The sequence below is a fragment of the Arvicanthis niloticus genome, chromosome 1 (assembly GCF_011762505.2).
Source record: "Arvicanthis niloticus isolate mArvNil1 chromosome 1, mArvNil1.pat.X, whole genome shotgun sequence".
In the NCBI taxonomy this organism is placed as follows: domain Eukaryota; kingdom Metazoa; phylum Chordata; class Mammalia; order Rodentia; family Muridae; genus Arvicanthis; species Arvicanthis niloticus.
The window spans coordinates 11,154,867-11,172,535 of NC_047658.1; positions in this window are offsets into that span (position 1 = coordinate 11,154,867).

Here is a 17,669-nt window from a genome sequence, read left to right on the forward strand (position 1 = left end):
GAACTGAAGGGGACATAGCTAGGAGGCCAGGACTGATGAGTCTCACTGTGTTTGTAAATTCATAGGTAAAACTGAGTGTTGAGTCCTAAATTCTATGCAGTGAGAAGAACAAGGACAAGGGCTGGGGGTGTGGGTAGGTGGTAGAGCTCATGCCTAGAATCCCCCAGTGAGGGGCTGGGAGCATGGCTCAGTGGTAGAGCCCCTGCCTAGAATCCCTGGGTGAGGGGCTGGGGGCGTGGCTCAGTGGTAGAGCCCCTGCCTAGATGCCCCAGTGAGGGGCTGGGGGTGTAGCTCAGTGGTAGAGCCCCTGCCTAGAAACCCCCAATGAGGGGCTGGGGGTGTGGCTCAGTGGTAGAGCCCCTGCCTAGAAACCCCCAATGAGGGGCTGGGAGCATGGCTCATTGGTAGAGCACCTCAGTGAGAGAAAGGTTTGGCTCAACAGTCTAGTGTTTCTAGAATTCATCAGTGATGAGCTAGGGGTGTGGCCTTGGGCTAGAGCAGTTGATAACATGCCCAGGGTCCTAGGTTTGATCTTCAGCACAGCAAATAATAGTAATTGTCCTTATTAGAATTAATTGCAGTATCTGTTGAGGTTGGTAGCCCAGGCATATAATCCCAGCCCTCAGAAGGTTGTAAGTTCCAGGCCATCCTGGACTATGTGTTCAGTTCTGGGCTAGCTTGGGCTACTTAATGAGGTTTTATATTAAAAATCAAGTAATAAGCCAGGTGGCAGTAGCACAAGCCTTTAATTCTAGCACTCAGGAGGCAGAGACAGGCAGATCTCTTTGAATTTTAGGCCAGCCTGGTCTACAAAGTGAGTTCCAGGACAGCCAGTGTTGTTATCCAGAGAAACTCTGTCTCAAAAATAAATGAATAAATAAATAAATAAATAAATAAATAAAACAATGTATGCGTGTTTGTATGTGTATAAGTGTGTGTGTGGAGAAATAACAACAAATCGGAAAAGAAACAGAAGTCAGTACTGTCCTGCAGAACAGCTTAGGTTCTTTTTCCTGCTCCTGGTGACCCATGGAAGAAAGAAGAGAAAAATGGGAACCAACCAGAATATTGTTATGGTTCTTCTGGTGCCAGTGTGAACTGTGTGGTCTCCACATAGTCTTTTACTCTCTCCTGTTTCCTGATTTAAAAGGCGTGGGGACAGTAGACACTGCCCTGTAGAGAGAAGGTTGTGAGTGCACACTGGACACTAGCATACCCGGTATTCTGTGCTGTGGCTGGTCGGCCTTAAGCCACCCAAGGCCAGACCTCAGGGAATGGACTATCTCTGCCTCAAGCATGTGGCCCTGTTGTGGCCTCTGATAACTTCCATATTCCCCTAAAGTGAGTTCAGTGAACAAATGGGCCAATAACATGCTGTTGGTCAGGGGTAATAAGCTAGGTGACTCTTCCTTGGGAACATGACTGAGGTCTCCAGCTGCATCTTCTGAGGACTAGCATGGACACTTGACCATAGTCTTTTCTTCACAAACCTTGTCCTCCCTATTAACTTAGAATAAGCTTGGGCCCAGGCCCTTGACCTCTGTTTAAGGCCTGAGTTGTGGACCCTTGACTGAGAGCACCTGGGTGAGGAAGAGTGCTCAGAACCAGTTCTCTTAGCCACCTTATTGGGTGGGTATTTATCCCAGGTCCTTCCCCACCATTTCTCATGATTTCTGTCACCCCTAGGGTATGCAAGGAGTTCGGGGATTGTGCTGCGTCCATCATGTTGCCTTGCCTGGAGTTTCCCAATGTCAGCACACCAGTGAGTCCCCTGTGTTAGTGATGGGAGTGGAGCAGTCCCACACGCCATGTGCTGGTAACCTGCCAGAAGCAACTCTAGGGAGGAGATTCTATTTGGCCTCATGCATAGAGTCCATCGCAACTGTGAGGACAGCCACTGGGGTGGCCTGATCCATTACAGCAGGATATGGGTGGCAGCCCCTTGCATCTGCATGGGTGGATCAGGAGGCAGAACAGGCCTAAAGGTCACACCACCTCCCAAAACAGTGCCACTAGCTGGTGACCAAGTGTTCAAACATGAGAGTCTGTGGAGGAACATTTTATAGTCAAACCTTAGCATCCATAGACCTGTCCTGATTTCTGAAACTTCTCCACCATTCTGGGCATAGCCATAGATGCACTTTTCAGAGCAGGTTTCTGGAGCCAGAAGAAAAGCAGAAGGACCAGATATCTTGAGGGGGCAGCCCTTTGGGGTTCTAGGAAAGGATACCTCCTTAGACATGGCAAACATTGACAGGATAGCCTTGGTCCCCTCTCCCCCAATCTAAAGTAGGCAAGCATAAAAGGAGCCTGCTGACCCTATAGCCCAAGAAGGATCTAGGCCCCGTGTCTAGCCTCTGTATTTAAAACTAGGCTCGAAGCCAGCCTGGCTACTTTGTTGAGGTCTTGCCAAGTTCAAATTTATTTTAATGCTTTAAAAACAACCAAAAAATGCTGTGTAGCCTATGTTAGCTTTGAACCTGCTATCTTCCCGACCCGGCCTCCCAAGTGCTGGCCACCTGCCTGGCTCGATGCCTCTTACTTTAATAAACAAAACCACCACTGGAGTTGGCTAGATACAGCTCAGCCTGTAGAAGCAGGTGCTGCCTAAGCCCAATGTCTCGCACTCCAAAGCGAGAAGAGAGAAATGGCTTATGAAAGCTATCCTCCTACCTCAACATGTGCTGGGGTGCACATGAGTGAGTACACACATGCACATACACACACACACACACACACACACACACACACACACACAAATAAGTAAATAAAGACAATCACTGGATGTCTGATGCTGCTCAGCCCTCAGGTTCCCAGGGTCCTCCAGTAGTTCAGCTGAGATCCCTTCCCTAGGCCTATCCATGGCAGGAAGAGGGGACAACTACAGGAAGTGGGCAGGGGTGAGGGGTGTCCAATATACCCTCCATCCAAATGATATTGTCTACCTTCAATGCCTTTTACTTTGAGATAAAAAGTTTAAAACTTGAGAATGCCTGTCTGACACAATTCAGCAGATGCTGTTAAATTTGAACCACACCAGTTCAGTGTTCATGTCATGCAGGGCTGGGCTCAAGTTTGCTTTTTTTTTTTCTGCTGTCAGTCAAAGACAGTGTTCCTGGCTGGTAGAAAGATGCCTCCCCTCCCCGGTCTAGGCAATGGATTTTGACACCTCTTAACAGGGGGCTTATGTCTGTGCATCTGGCTGTGAATGAGCTCATTACAAATAGTTTTCTCTATTCAATCAGGCTGGCTTGGCTGTCTCTCCTGCCTGTACGTTGTTGGTCACTAACCAAGGTGAGCACTACAGTGGGGAGATGACTATGTAACAGGATGCCTGTTACTTGGTTCTAAATGCTAATTTACAGAGCTTGTTAAGTCTCTGGACCTCCTTCTGGCTTACCCTGGATCGGTGGGCTCAGAGGCCTTTTAAGCAGAAAAACTGTAAGGGGCTCAGCTTTCACCTGAATTTTCTGTGGGGGGCTGAGAAAGACAGTGGGGCCTCGTAGGACAGGATCCCATCCCAGCAAAATCAGCTCAGACAGCATTCCAGAACTACAACCTCCAGGCACAGTGGCGAGGGCCCATAATCCCAGCACTAGGGAGGCAGAAACAGGAAGAACGTGAATTCAAGGCCACTCGGCTACATACAGAGACCTTGTCTCAAATACACACACACACACCTCCTCCCACTTGTCAAGGACCTCTCCATTGTGAGGCAGGGAAGGAGTGCGGCTTAAGTATTCTCTAAGTTCCCAAGACAGCTAAAAGCAATTTTTTTTCAATGCAAACTTGAATGCTGTTCTAAATTTAATGCTTAGTATTAAGCATCAGGCTTGGAGATTTTTGAGAAGAAAAGATGGTTTTGAAACGAACAAAAATATTTCCAGCGGAAAATTCCAGAAACACTTATCAGATGCCAGCAGGGACATGCCTTTGGGTAGGCTGCACACACTGTGACATCCTTGCCTCAGTGGTAAAAATAATGGCTTAGAACTACGCGGTAAAGGTAGAGGACATGAGGCAGTGTCAAGGCCAGGCTAGAAGGACCCCTTCGTGGAGGCGGTTCAGACCCTGAACCCTCAGAGCCAGGAAACAAAGTTGCCATCAGATTCACCAAGGACTTCTGCCTCCAGGCAGACCCCGGCGCGCTGGCTTGGTTGGTCTCCAGGTTTGTTCAGAGCCTTTAAGCAAGTTGTGCCATAAAGCGTGTGGGCGGCCACAGCCGAGATGGAAGCGCAGCGGCAGGTACGGCCCTGCTCCACGTGGTCTGAACGAGTGGTATTTTCACACTGTGCTCAGAGCCCACACAACACCTGGCGGCATGATTCGTTCCACCGCAACAGAAAACAAAAGCCTGGTGGAGGAAGGCATCCAAGGAAACGAGACTGGGAGAAACCCATCCGCCAGGCCGAGTGGGCCTACAGGGGCATCTAAGTACAGCAGATAGGAACATTTGCCACACTGGGAGCCTCAACAGGATGCTTGAACTGACACCTGATACCTTATTCTAGAGGTCAGAAAAGCCTATGTGGGTTTGTTTCCTCAAATGTTCCAAGGGTTTTGTTGTTGTTTTGTTTTTGGGTTTTTTTTTTTTTTTTTTTTTTTTTTTTGGTTTTTTTTTGTTTTGTTTCTGTTTTTGTTTTTGTTTTTTGCTAAAACAAAACTAAAGATGGGTAATGTAAAAACTTACCATCAGCCCCTTCCATCCAATGCCCAACAATAGCCGAGAGCCTGCCACCTCCTCTCGGCTTGCTAAACCATCCCCAGGTGTGAAGAAGCTGTCAAGGTCGTCAGACAGAGACATGCAGATGATGGGTAGAAGAGAAGTCTCCAGTTTCCAAAGATTTCTGGGTATCAGAGTATTCTGGGGGACACTCCTGTACCCCTTGAAAAATGGAACCCTGTTGTTTAAAAAAAAAAAAAAAAAAATAAGGCAGTCGGTGCCAGAGCTAAAACAAACAGTTACCTTGTTGCTGCTGAGTTCTCCCCAAGCTCAGGCAGGAAACTTCATCCTGCGGGTAGAGCCCAGGATGCCCGGAGTTCAGAACACTGCCCAGTGGCGTCCTGTCTGTAGCCATGGAAACAGAGAGACAGTCGCCTTCCTGTCTGCTTTCGTTCAGGAGACATCTTGCTGTCAGCAGTATTTAAAGTTCGCTTTAGAAAGCAAGGCACTCCACATCTCTTCTGACACCAGGCCAAAAGCCTCATGGCATGAAGGTAGCCATCAAGATCCCAGCATGGAGCCTGTCGCACATTGCGTGGCCATCCCCCATCCCTGTCCTCACTCAGATGGAGCGCCCTCCCTGCTGTGGCTTTAGCAGTGTTTGTCTAGGGTTCTCAAGAGTCCACCATTAATGCTTGCTTCTGTATTCATACCTTATCTCAAGATTCAGGGGGCAGGGCACGGGCACAAAGCAGCTTAGGTGTGCAGAGATGACCTCCAGGCCCATGTACAAGCTGGAGATAGGCTCTGTGGTGAAGGCCAACTCCCTGCACAGGTACCTGTACCATCTGTCCCCAGGAACAGGCTGCCTAGCGAAGTCTTCTACAGATAGGATAGCAGGATGTCAAAGTAAAAAGCCCACCATTAAGGAGGAAGACAGACAGACAGACAGACAGACAGACAGACAAGCCTTCCAACTAGGAGGCAAAGCAAACTCTGATAGTGCTGGCTTAGTAGTGGCTAAGTTACATTCCCTGGGATTAGAGACCCAGTGTAGCATTGGCCTGACCCATATTCACTCTCGACAGGACTCATGTCCCCAGAGACTAGGAGAGATGATGATGATAATATGAATTTTGTGAAACACTAAGGATATCCTGGCAATGACAGACAAAAGAACTGTTGCTTCATACTCAGAAAAGAACAACACACAAAAGCAAAACAAAGAAACAGAATTGGCAGTTAAACAATTGCTGGATTCTGGAAAACAAGCCTAGCACTAGAAAAGTCAAGGTCCAGGGTAAGGCACTTGTCATCTGGGACTTGAGAGAATCAGAACATTGTAAACAAGGAATAGACTTCGCCAAAGGCCATTCAAGTGATTAAGCTCACACTATCCCATTTTAAAAATTCATCAGCAGGTAGTGGGAACAGGCCAATGCTTTGGGAACACAGCCGGTGTCTGTCTTAGGCTGTGGTCTCCCCGACAAATGCACAGCAGAGGCAAAACTTTTAAGAGTGACCCCAGAAAGCACATGGCAGAGGCAGGGACAGCTCTCAGGAGAGAACTGTGCCCTGGTGTTGAACTTGGGTTGGCTGCAGGGATACAGGCAAGCATTGGACAGGTCCACCTCAAGAGTCCTGATCAGCACACAACACTACCTCAAGGACTCAATGTATTTTCTCCTTTAATGTGATTTTAAAAAAGCAGCCTGAGTTAATGGTAAGTTATGATTGGGGGGTGTTTTAAAAATAGCAACAATGCTGGGGGCATAGATTTGAATGTGCCACTAGTAAAAGGTAGACAGACCAGCAAGATAGCCAAGCCAAAAACCTACAGAAACACTTAAAGCTAGCAGGCAGCCAACATGGTGGCATGCACCTGTTACTCTGGCACACAGGAGGCTGAGGCAGGCTCGGGAGCTGGAAACCACACTGGACTGCACAGTGAGTCCCTGTTTCAAAGACTAATTATTAGCGAAGCCCACGTGCTACTGTGCTGGCTGGTTTCATGTCAAGTTGACACAGGCTAGAGTCATCTGCGAAGAGGAAACTCCAGTTGAGAAAATGACAGCGTAAGATCGGGCTGTTGGCAAGCCTGTAGAACATTTTCTTAATTAGTGATTGATGGAGGATGATCCAGTCCATTGGGGTGGTGCTGTCCCTGGCCAGGTGGTCTTGGGTTGTATAGAAAAGCAGGCTGAACAAGCTGTGAGGAGCAAACCAGTATGCAGCACTCCTCCGTGGCTTCTGCATCAGCTCCTGCCTCCAGCTTCCTGTCCTGATGTCCTTTGATGCTTGAACTGTGATGTGGAAGCTGAAGCCAAATAGACTCCTCCCAAGGTGCTTTGGTTATGGGGTTTCATCACAGCAATAGAAACCCGAACTAAGACTGATACATGTGAAGAAAGGAAGAGATAGATGGTGCTTGCCGCCCTTGACAGCAGGCTGTCTTTTCTTGGAATAGACAATAAATGTTTACCAAAAAGCCCAGAGTCCTATTTTAATGCTGGCTGGAATCATGATTTTTGGGTTTTGTTTCTGGTTTTTTGAAGCTACAGATCTGAACTTAGATCTCACACAAGACAAATACACCCCCAGTCCTCTAGTTAGTCTTCATTTTAGTCAAGTGTCTAAGCTTTCTAGGCAGGTTTTGAACTTGTGATCCCCCTGCCTCAGCCTCCAAAGCAGGTGAGATGGTAGGCCTGCCTGTATCACCAGATCTGAATATCTACTGAGGGGTTCTGCTTCATAAAGCACACTATACATGCCTCAGTATACACTATACATGGATCCTCAGTGAAATGATCTGAAGAGGATGAGTTGTCCTCACCCGTGATTCCTGAAGCTATCTGGGTTTTTCTCTGCAGACACTAGAAAACAAATGACTGAATGAAGAATCACAACTGGATAAAGGGAGCTTTGGGTGTAGCTCAATGGTAGGGCGTGCTTAGCATATGCTTGCCCTAGGTTCAATTCAAGAGCATCAAATGGATAAAAAACAAAAACAAAACCAAAAAAACCCAGGAACAACAAAAGGAGAGAAGATTCAGGTAACAGGAGATATTTTTGTAAGAGCCAGGACTCTAAGAAAACAGACTGCCGTATTTTTTTTAACACTGCCAGAAAAAAGAGAGAGAGAGAGAGAAACAGGTGCTTTGTGAAGTTAAAAAGGCTCTCTGGAACTCAACCTCCTTGTAAAACTTCAGAAAAAATTAATTTCACCTTTGCAGAAGTGAGCAACAATATAAAGGACTCAGATCCCCTCCCATGCAAGGTGATTATAATGAAGAAGAGATAATAAAGAATTGAACAGCATCCTGGAGAGAAAGAAAAGATGCAGGAGAGAAACCACACCTACAAAACAAAAGGCTACAGGGGAGCATGTCAAGAACACACACAAAGCAATCGAGACAGTGACGTAAGATCTGAAGACCCCGCAGAACTCCACAAACTGAAGAACCCAGAATCAGAACCACAAATCCAGGGAGGAGCCAGTTTACCAGAAAAAAAAAAAAAAGTGTTTGGAACTGGGATAAGATACAAGAATGAATGAACACAACAGATAAAGCCTTAGAAGAAATGAAAGAGAGGTGTGTGTGTGGGGGGGGGGTGCAAAAAATCAAAGAAACAGACATGACCCAAAAGATTAAAGGGAAAGTTACAAATTCTGGAGGAGGTCAGAGTGACTCAACACACAGACAATAGAAATCCAGGAAGAAAGAAAATAAAAATGGAAAACCAAAGTAGGGAAGAGAGGCTGCCTTTCAAGAAAGCAGTCCAAAAACACAAAGAAAACCAAGGTTTGAAACTACACATGGAAAGGCCACATAGCATGTGCCCTGAGAATACTGACCCAGAGTGACCCAGGTCGCAATCTCCTAAAATGATGGAACTTTAAGGAAAAAGAAAAGTCCTTTGAGTATCCAAGCATAACACACACACACACACACACACACACACACACACACACACACTCACAGCACAGGAGCTAGGGAGGGTAAGAAGCAGTGTTCAGGATATTTCTCATTGCTGTGCTATGCAGGAGGAAATAGAGGAACACACTTCTGAAGCCTGAGAAACCAATGCACACGAGCCAATGTCTTATATCTAGAAACATTCTTACGGGCAGGCAGGGAAGAACTTTGGAAACAGTGCTCCCATGAGTTCTTCCTGAGGAACTTTCTAGAAAATTAATTTCAGAGAGCCAGAGATTAGGACAGTATCAACATAAGGAAGTAAATATTCAATACACAGTTGTAGAATTAAAAGTGAGGAATCCAGGGCTAGCCAGATGGCTCAGCAGAGAAAGGTGCTTGCCACCAAGACTGGTGACCTGAGTTCAAATCCCTGGAATCCACATGGTGAAAGGAAAAAAACTGACTCCCAAAAGTTGTCTTCTGACCTTGAGTACACACACACACACACACACACACACTTACACTTCTATGAGTATGCACTGTGGCAACACACACAGAGGGAGAGGGAGGGAGGGAGGGAGGGAGGGAGGGAGAGAGAGAGAGAGAGAGAGAGAGAGAGAGAGAGAGGGAGAGGGAGAGGGAGAGGGAGAGGGAGAGGGAGAGGGAGAGGGAGAGGGAGAGGGAGAGGGAGAGGGAGAGGGAGAGAGAGAGAGAGAGAGAGAGCACGAGCTCTGTTTGTATCATCTGGGAACCTACCCCTAGTGGGTTCTGATTGGTAAATAAAGATGCCAGCAGCCAATAGCTGGGGAGGACAGACAGAGGCTGGAGCGTAGGACCTGGAGGAGAGGAAGAAGGAGATCTGCCATGCTTTAGGAGAGTGTGGAGAGAGGAAGACACAGAGATCATCATGGGGTAGAGAAGCAAGGAGAGTACCCCAGGCTCTGGGCCAAGAAAACATGGCTCAAACAGCTGCTTAAGAGCAGTCAAGAGGGAACACAGAAATTAGTAAATTGTAACTCAGAATTATTGGCGGGAGGTAGATTGTAGCAGCATGGAGGTTAGGCAGCCACCCATCTATCTTGCTACATAGGGCATATTAAAATATAAAGAGTGTGTGTATGTGTGTGTGTGTCTTTCATTCTGAATCATAAACCAACGAGGCAGGAAGGACCCAGCGCCAGGATTTATTAATTAATAATTAATACAACACACATGTGCCCCAAATGGAAATAGACGTACCTGAGGAGTGACAAGAAAGAGTATAGTATACACTCAGTGTATACTCTGATAATGCAGATATAATGTAGCTATCCATAAGTTGAGGGACAAAAGAAGGAGAAGAGCATATAGGAAAAATTTTTTTAGCTATTTTCCATGATGCTGTTGCTTGACATAACTTTATGCTTTATATTGACCACTCTATGGATGACAGGGCGTAAAGGAAGTGTGCTTGGCCTTCTGAGTCTCTTGTCTTCTGTGTGTCAGAGACCATCATGCTTGGATGAGAAAAAGGACTTCGGGTACTGTGATTGGGATCTGAAATGGCTCCCACATGCTCCCGTGTTGAGTGTTTGGCTCTGAGTACTCATGGTTTTTTGTTTGTTTGGTTGGTTGTTTGTTTGTGTTGAGAGTAGGTTCTGGAAATCTGGGGAAGAAGGGCCTAGTTGGAGGAGGTAGGGTAGTAGAGACATGACTTTGGAAGTTAGCCTGGTTCCCCAGTCGGTTCCTCGATGTGTGCTTCCTGACCAGCACGAGGCAAGCAGGCTACTCCTTTGCGTACTCCTCCAGTGGTAATTAATGCTCAGCCTCACACTGGCCCAGAACTGATAAAGCCAGGTGACTGCCAATTGAAGCCTTTGTAAGCATGAGCCTTCAGTCTTTTTCTGCCCTGTGTTTGGTCACCACTGTGAAAAGAGTGAATAGAACAAGGTATCAGATTTTTTTTTTTTTTTTTGGTTTTTCAAGACAGGGTTTCTCTGTATAGCCTTGGCTGTCCTGGAACTCACTCTGTAGACCAGGCTGGCCTCGAACTCAGAAATCCGCCTGCCTCTGCCTCCCAAGTGCTGGGATTAAAGGCGTGCGCCACCACCGCCCGGCTGAACAAGGTATCAGAAAGAATGTAAACAACCAATAATCTTGAGTTTGAAGTGGAAGAATTACTATATGTGCATTAGAGCTTTAAAAATGTGTGTGTGTGTGTGTGTGTGTCTGTCTGTCTGTGTTGTGTGTGTGTGTGTGTGTGTGTCTGTGTGTCTGTGTGTCTGTGTGTCTGTGTGTGTGTGTGTAGTTTCAGCTGGTTATGAGAGCTGCCTGATGAGGGCTGGGAATAAAATTCTGGTTCTCTGAAAGAGCAAGAAATGCATTTCTCTAGCCCCAGACCTTCACTACGCATTTATTATTTATTTCCTTATTTATCTATCTTAATTTTTTTTTTTTTTTAAGTTTTATATGTGTGGGCATTTTGCCTGCATGTATGCCTGTACAGGACATGCATGCAGTGCCTGTGGAGGCCAGAAGAGGGCAGCACCACATTCTGGTTCCAGGGGTTATAAGCCACCTCATGGGTACTGGGAATCCATCTCAGGTTCTTGTTAAGAGCAGCCATTGCTCTTAACCCTGAGCCTCCTCTCCAGCCTTTCATTAGGGTTTTTTTTTTTTTTTTTAAATGCAATTGCATTGAACTTTTAGAGAAGCCTTAGGATCTTAATGAAGTCAACAGTCTAGTTTCCATGTGCCTTCTGCCCCAGATTCACAGCACCTCCTACCATCAACGTTTCACAGGAGTGGTTTGCTCACTGAAACCAATGTGCCAGCATTGTCAGACATCAACTAAAGCCCATGGTTTACACTGAGATTCACACTTCATTGCATGTTTGTGGATTGTGAAACGTAGATAAGAGTGTGTGTTCACTGTTACGATGTTCAGAATAGCTGTGTTGTTTTTCCTCCCTTCCTGCTCTGCTTGTCCATCTCCCTCTACCACCAGAGACCCTGGCAACCCCTGGTCTTCTCTCTGCCCTCTATAACTTCCTCTTTTCTGGAACATCATATAGGTGGGACCCTACAGTAGATATCGTTTTTGAAATGGGTTCTTTCACATAGCAGTGTGCATTTCGATTTTTTTTCTAAGACTTTCCTGGGCTTGCCAACTCATTTCTTTTTATGTCTTTGGATATTCTGGATAATAATCTATTATCAGATGCATTGGTATTTTCTCCCAGTCTCTGCCTATCTTTTCATTATCTTGACACTGAACAATTTGTGAAAAAAAAAGATAGTGGATGGATGGGTAATGAACAGACAGACAGACAGACAGACAGACAGACAAATAGAATCTTCAACAATGCAAGGCAGGACATCTTACAGAGATGTCCTAAAAAGATGTCTAAAAGGCATGATGTGATGGTTCGTATATGCTCTGCCCAGGGAGTGGCCGGATTAGAAGGTGTAGCCCTTGTTGGAGTAGGTGGGTCACTGTGGGTGTGGGCTTAGATACCCTAGTCCTAGCTGCCTAGAAGTCAGTATTCTGCTAGCAGACTTCAGATGAAGATGTTGAACTCTCAGCTCCTACTGTACCATGCCTGCCTGGATGCTGCCATGTTCCTGCCTTGATGATAATGGGCTGAACCTCTGAACCTGTAAGAGAGCCCCATTTAATGTTGTCCTTATAAGAGTTGCCTTGGTCATGGTGTCTGTTCACAGCAGTAAAACCCTAACTAAGAAACATGAGAAGGGCGTTGGCACTGGCCAACCTGAGAGCCATCTGTACATCAGTAAAGATTTTAATTGTAGTGGATTAAGCCCCTTCAGATGTGATTCAATCTTTAATTCTTAAAAATACTCACCTTTCAGGAGATGAAGAACAAATTTATTTTCTCAAACCAGCTAAGTAGGCTTGGTTTCGAACACCTATCATTCCAGTACCCTGGATGTAGAGACAGGAGGATTGTAAATTCAAGGCCAGTCTGTGCAAACTGGTGTGTGATGGAGAAGAAATGAGGGGTTGTACTGCCTTTAACATGTAAACCCTACCACTGGGTAACTCACTGGTGAATGACAAAGAGTGGAAGTGTCTTACAGAATATTCAGGGTACCTCATGAAGATGTTTAGAAAATCACCATTTGGATCTCTCCAAGGAATTAGTGGATCACTAATGGATCATGTGACATCAGGGAGTCACATCACACACTAAGAAGCAATGAGATCCTCTTGTCTCCCCACAAGAGCACCCCACACCTGTAAGGACTTGATAGAAAGAGAAAGCCTGGTTCTGATCCAACCCCTGGATCCAGCACCACTTTGCAGGAAATTCAGATTTATATCTTGAACCTCCCCCAAGTGTGTCAGTCAGAGGAATCTAGACTGTAGAAACTCAGACCATCAAAAAGGGCTCAGATTCTTCACCATCTAAGTTGTAAGAAAGGCTTGAGGGTATACCTGTAAACTGAGAGGGACTCGAGAAACCTCAAATGCTGGAAAATGATGAGACTCCATGTTGGGTGTCTAGCGGGGCACACTCAGGCATGTATGTGAAGAAACCATCAAAATAGAAGTCCGATTTGTGATGCTCTCATACTTTTGGGGGTGGGTCTGTCTACTGGAGCATGGTCAACTTACCACGGGTAATGCTTAAAACCAAAAAACCTGCCTCTTCCACCAACTGGCAGTTGCCAAACAGCTCCTAGGCTGTGGGTGGAGTGTTGCGCCCTCCTTCCTTCTCCATGCTGGGGAGTTTTGTCTGTATTGAGCTTGTTCAGGTCATTGTGTGCTGCTGTAACTGCTATGAGTGCTTCGTTTTGTTTGTTTGGATTAGTGTTTTGTTTGCTTGTTTTGTTGTTTGTTCTTGAGACAAACTCTCTCTATGTAGCACTGGCTGTCTAGGAGCACATTGCCCAGGCTAGCCCCAGACCTACAGAGATCCTCCTGCCTCTGCCTCCCAAGTGCTGGGATTAAAGGTGAGCACTGCCACCACTGGCCCTGCTGTGAATTCTTGTGGGCAGCTGCCCTGCTATGCCTGGAAAACATTTTTTTTTTCTTCCGTGTAATCAGTTGTCACTCTGGCTTTTTCAGTCTTCCCTCCATCTCTTCTCCAGTGACCCTTGACCCTTGTGAGGAAGCAACGTGATATGGATATCTGGCTAAGGGCTGAGCACTCAAAAGTCTCTTATTGTCTGCACCTTGACCAGGTTTCTGTGTTAATATACATCCAGCACCAAAGGAAGCTTTTTCGATGAGGGTTCAGAGATGCACTGACCTATGGGAATAATGATAAATCATGACTCCTGATAACTTCCTAATAAATGTATTTATTTTATAGAACAATTTAAAAGTATATTTGCTGTGCATCATACATGCCCAGTATCCAGGCAGGCCAGAGAGGGCATCAGAGTCCCTGGAACTGGAGTTATAGAGGATTGTGAGATTCTCTTCAAGTGCTGAGAACAGAACCCAGGTCCTCTGCAAGATCCTCTTACCCAGTGAGCCATCTCTCCAGCCACCAGTATTTCTTAATATTTGTTCTTCAGTTCACAGCTTATTCCTCATTCTGCACACACCCAGTAGTGACGATGGCGGCAGTGACTGAATTCCCAACATGATGCCTTGGGCCACTTGAGATGCAGAGTTTCTACCAGAACATAAGGTCTGGAGGCCACAGAACACACTTGCATGTTCACTGCTGAAGTCCCAGATGAGCCTAGCAGCTCAAGAAGTATTAGTTGAGGGAATATAAAGCAGAGGGCAGACTCAGGATTCCTCTCTGTAATCTGTGAAATGTGCATTGTCAATCATACGAAAGCCCATTTGACCCCATGATGAAGGTCTGGCTCCCCTTTGTCTCTGAGTCAACCACATTTGCATAGCTAAGGTCATTTCAAGGTTCCTTGGGCCACCACCCCTCCCATCATCTGGACCAGGTGATAGAAGAGCCCCAGAAACAACTCTGCTCTTCACTACCCATCTATAAAGGATGTCTTAAAGTCTCCAAAGGAGACCAGATAGGAACTGGTTGAGCTGGGGAGGGGTGGGGCAAGCTTGTCACTTGACCCAGAATCTGTTGACACTTCTGTGACACAGGGTACATGGTACGCTGGGATGCGTTTGTTTTTGTGGCCAGTCAAGGAACCCAGTGATATCTATGAGCTTTGGTGCCCAGGACTCCTCCAAAAGACATCAGGGAGAGATGGTACATGCTGGCTGTCTTTAGTGGAGGTTGGTAGAGGGTGTCTTCCATTTCTACCTCACATCCAGGTTCTCAACCCTAAGTCTTTGGACCATGTCCTGGTTTGTTTTGTTGCTGTGATAAAACGCTCTGACCAAAAGCAACTAGGGTTTGCTTTATCTGATTCTTCCAGGTCACAATCCATCACCGAGGAAAGTCAGGGCAGGAACCTGGAGGATGCTGTCTATGGGCTCACTCTCCAGCTTGCTCATTAGCTTATGCTCAGCTAGCTTTCTTATTCAGCCTAGGACTACCCACCTAGGGATGGTGCCGCCCTTAGTGGGCTAGACACTCCTCCATCAATTAATAATCAAGACAGGCCTCCCCACACATGTTCACAGGTCCTTATGATCCAGGTGATTCCTTAACTGGGGCTTCCCTCAGATGACTCCAGGCTGGGTCAGTTTGACAAAGCTGACCAAGACAGAGTCCAACACCATGGGGATTCTAGGAGTACCTTCAAACAAATATGTAGTGCTATCTACCTTCATTCCAGGTCATCCAAATTTAGGGCACAATGAAAAGGTAGCATCCACAGACTGAATTAGATGAGAGCCAGTTGCCGAGACTTTGCTGATTCCTGATGCCCCTTCCTTCCTGGACTGTTGTTGCGGCCTGAGCTGTCCCATGTTGGGTGCCAAAAATGTTGAGAACCACTCTACCCCACGTTTGGGGGCCAAAATGTCGGGGACCACTCTATCAGTGTTGGAACCCACACTGCAAGAAACCTTGGGGGCTAAATTGTTAGAGCCCACACTGCCCCAGGATGCTCTGGTCCACGGGTTGGGGTTCAGCAAGAGAGAGAGTGAGGATGGACTCAAAGAATGGAGACCAAACAGTGCGATTCAATCCCGTTTATTCTTCAGTCTCTCTTCTTAGTCCAAGTCCCAAGTCTTGAGTTCCTAGTCCCTAGTTGCTAGTTTCTAGTGCCTCTAAGTGTCTCAAGTGTCTACTCTCTAATTCCAAGTTCTTCCTCCAAGTGCTAAGTGCCTAATAACTAATAATAATAATTTCTTCTGTCTGCCTCTTGACTTTTATATGTCACACCTTTAAGTCATGCCCTTAGGTCTTGTCTCTAAATCTGATCTCTAAGTCACGCCCTTAAGTCACACACCTTTAAGTCTCACACACCCAAAGGAAAATCCTGGGTATCTAAAACAAGATGTTATCAGAGTGTGCTCAGTTGTTGTAGGCAATTGTAATCAAGTCTCTTGTCAGGGTATATGGCTCAATATGGCTGCAAGGACGATAGTTGCCTTCTGTCGGCTCCCCACAGATTGTGACTATTCAGTAGGTGGGACACCTGAAAACCAAAGGTCGCTCTTATGCCAGTTGGATAGAATAACAGGTTCTTGTCTCTGTTTCCCATTTAACCAGCATTGGCTGAGTCCTTTAGGGCTGGGGTTGTCCTAATCTTGACCTGGAGCTCCTCAGCTTGGCATCGCAAGAAAGGAGTGTTGTTGGGCCAGGAGGCAGTTTCTCTGATCTGATATTGGCTTAAAAGTTTTCTTCCAAGTCCACAGATGCTGCCCACCCCAGTAAATACATATCTCTCTCTCCATTCCCATAAGACAAAATCCACAAATCACAAAGACTCTGGCTCTGTACCCCCACTTCTTCCAGAGAGCCATTCCCTGTGTGCATATCATTGATCTATTTCAAATCCTGTAACATGACCTTCTCCCAAACCCAAACTGGATACTTTATAACTTAAAAAAAAAATCAACCATTTGGAAAGTCTATGATTGAGCAGATCCATCTGTTTGGCTTCTGGTAAGGGCTTTCTTGTCTTTATCACTTCCTGGAAGATGGCACCATGGGGGAGGACCATGCAGATGGGTAGATCATATGATGAGACATGAAGCCAGTGAGTAAGTAGGAAGGAACCAGCTTGTTGTCACACAGCCATCTAAAGTCACACATGAGCTACTTTAACCTCTTCCAAGGGTCGACCCCCACAATGACCTAGCCAAGCACCACCAGGCACCCATATTCTAACAGCCCCACACTGGGGACCAAGCTTTTAATACGTGAGGAGGAGAAGCTACATGATGTGATTCATTTAGTTTCAAGAAGTAGACAGGGATCCCTTTGACTCCATCATCCTAGGATGTCAGGCACAAAGTGAGCAAGATGTGATAGGACTTACCTCTGAGCTTGTAGCCTGTCCAGTGGGCAGGGGAATATCTATGTTTATAGTTTATGGCAAAGGATGGAGAGAGTAAAAGAGACAGAGACAGAGAGAAGACAGAGATGAGGGACAGAGACTGAGTCACGGTTCTCTTAGGTAACCCCTTCACCATGAACTAAGTACAGTAAACCTAGTTAAGAGTGTCTCCCAGGAAGCATAAACTCCATTTCATTGTGCCATATAATCCCCTATAATGGGAAGCCAGTAGTGAGTGTGCCAATGGCAGGTGCAAAAGGCGGTTTTACATCAATAGAACATTCGATTCTAATTAATCTCTTCACAGCCAACATAATTGAGTCATCATGGGGACCACTGGACTCACCCCCACACCCCACCTCACAGTTGCGTTTGACAGCCCTGCCTCCCCTCTGCTGTGTTAGGATCCATCAGGAAACAAAGGCGAACCTTGCAGATAGCATCTCAGGCGATGTGGGGTTGCAGAGGAGTCTCTTTATTTCCATCACGGAGTTATTACTGACGTGGAAGGCCCCTGGAGCTGAGTCTCAGAGGCCTCCCCTCTGTATGTAAATAGCATCCTGGTTTGTTATTTATATCTTGCCTCTCCTCTGCCCCCAGGGTTGTGGTTTTCTTTTTTTTTTTTTTTTTCTTTTTTCTTTTTTTTATTCTGAGGACATCACAATGGTCGGGTTTCTCTCTGCACTCACAGCACTCTA